This window comes from Palaemon carinicauda, chromosome 35, assembly GCF_036898095.1.
Source record: "Palaemon carinicauda isolate YSFRI2023 chromosome 35, ASM3689809v2, whole genome shotgun sequence".
Classification (NCBI taxonomy): domain Eukaryota; kingdom Metazoa; phylum Arthropoda; class Malacostraca; order Decapoda; family Palaemonidae; genus Palaemon; species Palaemon carinicauda.
This window is the reverse complement of record NC_090759.1, coordinates 71,676,209-71,682,435: the sequence shown is the minus strand read 5'-3', so window position 1 is coordinate 71,682,435 and position 6,227 is coordinate 71,676,209.

Here is a 6,227-nt window from a genome sequence, read left to right as displayed (position 1 = left end):
TCACATAACAATTCTAATCTAATACAATAACCTGAATTACTGTATATAAGCTATACAAAATAACTTAATTCTAAATAAATATATCCTATAAATATTCTAATCTATTACCAAAATCTGAATAAATCAATGCATATAATTTATTGGTAATACAAAAGATAACGTAACCTCATTAACTGGTAAAACAATAAAGTAAAGACTAATATCCATTACCGAATTTTAAAAACTAAACATCATCTAATGCTAGCAATAGTGTAAATATAAAGACTGATGTTATCTATAGTCCATGTCTTTTAGCGATGCATATTTGCACCGACTCGCAGCGGTGCCCTTTCAGCTCGGAAAAGTTTCCGGATCGCTGATTGGTTGGACGAGATCATTCCAACAAATCAGCGATCACGAAACTTTTCCGAGCTAAAAGGGCACCACTGTGAGTCGGTCCAAATATGCATCGCTAAAAGAAATGGAATATAGTTCCAAGCACAAAATTAATTAAGAAAACTTAAATACAAAAAAATAATATTAACCATAATATTAACTGTTTCGGAAATTACAGCAACAATGTGACTCGCCTGTAATCCATCCCCTGTTATTATGTAAATCATGTTTCATGTTTTTCTTTTTTTCATGTTTATGATTCTGTGATAATTTAACGACGAGGTTATTATAAATAGACTACTGTATTATTACATGAATACTCAATCCGATTTATTGTACATGCCATGATCATTTGGATATTACTGAAAATAATCAATCTAGCTTTGCGGTTTGCAGCATTTGACTTTTTCAACTTGAGAGTTGCCGTTTGACCCATGATATATATATATATATATATATATATATATATATATATATATATGTGTGTGTGTGTGTGTGTGTGTATATATATATATAGATAGATAGATAGATAGATACACACACACACACACATATATATATATACATATATATATATATATATATATATATATATATATATGTGTGTGTGTGTGTGTGTGTGTGTGTGTGTGTGTGTGTGTGTGTGTGTGTGATTTGCTTTTGAAAAAAGCAAATCAGACAATGGCTAGGTTAAATACAATTTGGAAATCAAATCGCCTGAAATTACATATAAAAATCAGACTATATATCAGTTTAGTGAAATCGGTATTACGGTATGGACATGAGTCATATGACAATGAAACATCTCTAATAGATTTAGTAGATTTGAGAACAAAGCCATCAGAAGGATAAGGAGTTAAATGGCAGGACAGGATTAGAAATAAAACTATAACAGATTACTCGAGTGCCATATATGGATAAGATCATGATGAGGGGTAAATGGAGATGGTTTGGGATGCTCTTTGCACTCCCCAAGAGAGATTAGTTCACCAAATGTTCACTGGGATCCACAAAGGACTAAAAAGAGTTGAAAGACCCAGGCCAACATGACTGAGGATTATGAAGCGCGAAGTAGGAGATGATGAATGGAGAAGTATTGAATTAAAAGCTCAAGATAGAGACAACTGGCGAAATCTAACCGAGGCCCTGTGTTAAAGGGCGTAGGAGGAGATGAAGATGATGATGATGATAATGATGATTATATATATATATATATATATATATATATATATATATATATATATATACAAAATTCTTTCCGGTCACGTTAAGCCCAAGGGTGGGGAGACAGAGGGAGTAGTCATACCTTGGTGAGAGGGGGTACCCCGAGAGGTACAACGTGTATGTGGATATCTATCTGAATTTCTACCTGTTATTTTTGACGGGTCGCGTACAACGGTAATAATAATAATAATAATAATAATAGTAATAATAATAATAATGAATTCTGCATTACTACCTTAAAGGGACATCCGCTCACTCTACTTCTCATTCATAACTGGGGATTAACGTGAATGTAGTTTTACTTATTTAGAATAATAATAATAATAATAATAATAATAATAATAATAATAATAATAATAATAAATAATTGTTACATAAAAACACTTACATGGGAGAATTTTAATAGCTTTCTGCCTTGCAAAACTAAATAGCTTCCCTCCATTTATATAAAATACAAAGAGTAAAACACAAATAAAGATAGATCAATATACTCTCCAAACCAATAAAATACCAAGAATATTTCATTTTCATATTCCGAATCTGAATGAAGTCAAGAAAACGTGGATACGCTCCTCTGGATGAAAATTTAATATTCTTATTAGATATGAGATACGGAAGGCATCTAACCGAGACTAGAAATTCACTCATGAATTATTTATGACGGATTGTGTATTCCCTTTGAAAAAACAATTTCAGTAAAAGCACAAATTGTTCCATGACTTGTTTTTTTGGGGGGGAAGAGCGGGTTTTATCGGATCAATTTTTTGTGGTTATGCATTTGTTTGTAAAAAAAAAAAAAAAAAAAAAAAAAAAAAAAAAGTCAGTAAAATAGTGCAGGCATAAAAACCTTTTTGTTCTAGAGGCTATTATATTCGTATATGTTTATTTACTTATTTTTTTCTGGGTCTTATCCCATGTTTTTTGTAGTTGCACTTCTGTTTGTTAGACCACTTCAAAAATAAAAATTATAATATTTACTTTTTGTTCTAAGGGTCATTATATAAGTCTAACATAAGCCCAGGATTCGATTTCTTAGCGGGAGTGGAAGGACACGTCTGAGGCCTTTGTCCCACAGTGGACTAGCAACGGCTGATGATGATGATGAAATATATTCAGAACACATTCCGATAAGGTTAACTATCTTAATTTTCAAGATTGACCTAAACAATGAATTAGGTCCCCCCAAAAAAGAACTAACAAACCTTATTTCATAACCTTAGCATGACAGCTGATGGTGAAATTGTAATTCCCTAATGTAAGAATACTTTCAAAAGCGGTATTATATAAGAGGGGCGTAGCGCTAAGTCCCAACCCTTTGGACGTTAGGTGTCGTGTTGAATCTCTTAGTAAGATTCCTTCACTCAGTGTACTTCTACAGGGAGGCTGGCCACGGACTGGACAATGGCAAGTATAATGGTGGCGTCTATTATCCGTAGAATTTCGCAGTTACAATGTGATATATGTATAAACATCATCATTTCATACATACATACATACATACACACACACATATATATATATATATATATATATATATATATATATATATATATATATAATTATATATATATATATATATAAAATTATATATGTATGTGTGCGTAGAGTTTTTGTGCGTAGGTATGATATATGTAATATATATGTGTGTGCGTCTGTAGTGTATTTGTCTGTATTTAGGTATGAGTATTCCTAAATTTTCCTTACCATCCGGCTCACTCAAAGTTGAAAAGACAAAAAGAAAACAAAATAATAGATTGATGGAATTTGACCCATATGGCCCGGTTCTGAACCCAAGGAGACCATTCAGCACCGAAGCACGACTGTGCGAAAACTCTTTCTCAACGAAGTAAAAAAATTAAAAGACGTTGGAAAGCAATATTGAAAGAAGGGTAGTAGAGTAGAAAGCTAAAAAGTAGAAGTCTCGTTCAGATTCTGACTTAGTAATTGGGCATCGTCGAGAAGAGGACACTCGCCATGACAAGGTTACGCCAGGTTAATTAAAACCAATCAATAAAGGTAAATGTGTCTGGTTTCAGTATCATCCTAATAGATACGCACTAGACTAGAGCGTCAGTCAGGGAAGGGCATCCCCACCTTATGACTCCCAAACACAGTAGTATCCTCCCAAGTAAACAGCTTAAACTCACGGTCCAGGGTGAGATCCATATGCTGCCATGTGAATTGAAGGCAAACGCCCTACCACTGTACTAGCTAGGTAGGAAGCAGGGTGAGATCCATATGCTGCCATGTGAATTGAAGGCGAACGCCCTACCACTGTACTAGCTAGGTAGGAAGCTAGGACATAAAAGACAGCTCTAATTTAATGCTTGTTGAAAATTGTTATGATCAGATGATGATTTTGCTGATGCTAGAAACCAATGATTCTCTCTTCGCCGGCTGTGTCGTAAAGCACGTTTATCAATGAAGTTTAAATTCTATGTACATCACAAATGGATTTCTAATGCGCGAGAGAGGTAGGTTGGCCATGCATGCGTAACTCATACGCAAGAAATGTAAAAATGCAAGTATAAAGACACGCGCAGGCGCAAGGTAGTCAGCATTTGTCAGAGGGGTATATAAAGGTGAAAAGCACAGTACCGAACTATCACCTTTATTAGCGGAAGGACCAAATTTTCACAGGAACGTTCATCCTAAATCGACCCAACAAAGGACTAAGAGTTTAAATGAAACAAGTTTTTATTGAAAGATTCTTAATGAAGGACTTTTTTTTAAATACTTACTGTTTTAGTGTAAGATCCCTACACTAAAAACGAACTTGTAACATTCTGTTTTTCAAACTAGGGTTGTAGCTCAGCAAATAATAATAATAATAATAATAATAATAATAATAATAATAATAATAATAATAAAAATAAAAATAATAATAATAATAATAATAATAATAATAATAATAATTACAACATATCCCTTTAATTCACTCAATATAAAGCAATGCCCAAAATCCTGTCAAAACCTGAACTATTTTCAAACCCCAACCTTACATCGCACCGACGTCGCCCGTGTTTATATTTACCTTCCACAGCCTGTTTACAATTCTGTCAGTTATCCATTCATGAGTGTTTTTATTCCTCATCCAACGCCCACCGTGCCATTGCCTTTCCTCTTCAGAGCCACCTTTAGGTTTTATCTGTTTCAATCAATTGCATCGGGTAATGACACTCGAGTGCCATCCTATGCTGCTTTCATGTTCGCCTCCACTGGCACACTTATATTTTCTCCTGATTTAAGCACCATTAAACATTTAAAGGTTTAAAGGCCACTCATGAATGGCAGTGACGTTACCCTTTCAAGCAGGACAATACCATAGATACTAACCACATATACATATGATCAGCGCCCAAGGCGCCTCTCCATCCAATCTAGGACCAAGGAGAGCCAGGCGATGGCTGCTGGTAACTCAACAGATAGACCTATAGGCTCCCTCAAAACCCCCATCCTTAGCTCACAAGGATGGTGAGGTTGCAGCGACCAAAGAAACTAACAAATTTGAGCGAGACTCGAACCCCAGTTACCACATCAGCCACCACTATGCTGCTTTCATGTTCGCCTCCACTGCCACACTTATCTCCTGATTTAAACACCCTTGGCATACAATTTAAAAGTTTAAAGGTTGCAGCTGAATGGTAAGGGACAGGCCACTGCCCTATAGATTGATTATATATAAATATGATTAGGGCCCAAGGTCCCACATCAAGAGAAGCCTAGGGAGTGCTAAGCAATGGCTGCTGATGATGGTGAGATTGCAGACACTACTAGAAACTATCGAACTTGTGCCGGTATCGAACCTCCGTAACAAGACATTTATCCTACTAAGACTTTATTCACTGAAAATCACTTGTAATTCTTATTAAATTTCTCTCTCTAAATCATCAATAGCGTAAGTCACGTCTTAGACCATTGGATGAAAATCTTTGTTCGCTTTAGCTGAATGTGATACCAAGATAGGTTAGTAGTTTGAAACGAAAAACATTTCCTAGTTTGTTGCCATGTTATCATGTTTATAATAGTCTACTACTTGGTGTATTCTATTTAATTTTAGACATGTGTATATATACGCACTTTATATATATATATATATATATATATATATATATATATATATATATAAATATATATTATATATATACATATATTATATATATATATATATATATATATATATATATATATATATATATATATATATATATACAGTACACAGATACATGTATACATTTGTACTATAAATCGTGAAAAAATACAAAAATAAACATGTGTGTATATATATATATATATATATATATATATATATAATTTATATATATATATATATATATATATATATATACAAACAGATTATACTACTAGTTTTAACTTATGCATCAGAAACTTAGAGCCTTACTAAAACCTTAGAACATAAGCTAGTTACAACTCAAAATGCTATGGAAAAAATAATGACGGCAGGAACACAAAGAGACAGAAAAAAAGTGAAACACGGATACGAGAGCATACTAAGGCAGAGGATATTCTAACATGTAAGAAAAAGAAGTTGACATAGGCAGGACATATAATGCGAATGAGAGATAATAGATGAACATTAAGAATAACAGAATGGGTCCATAGAGACT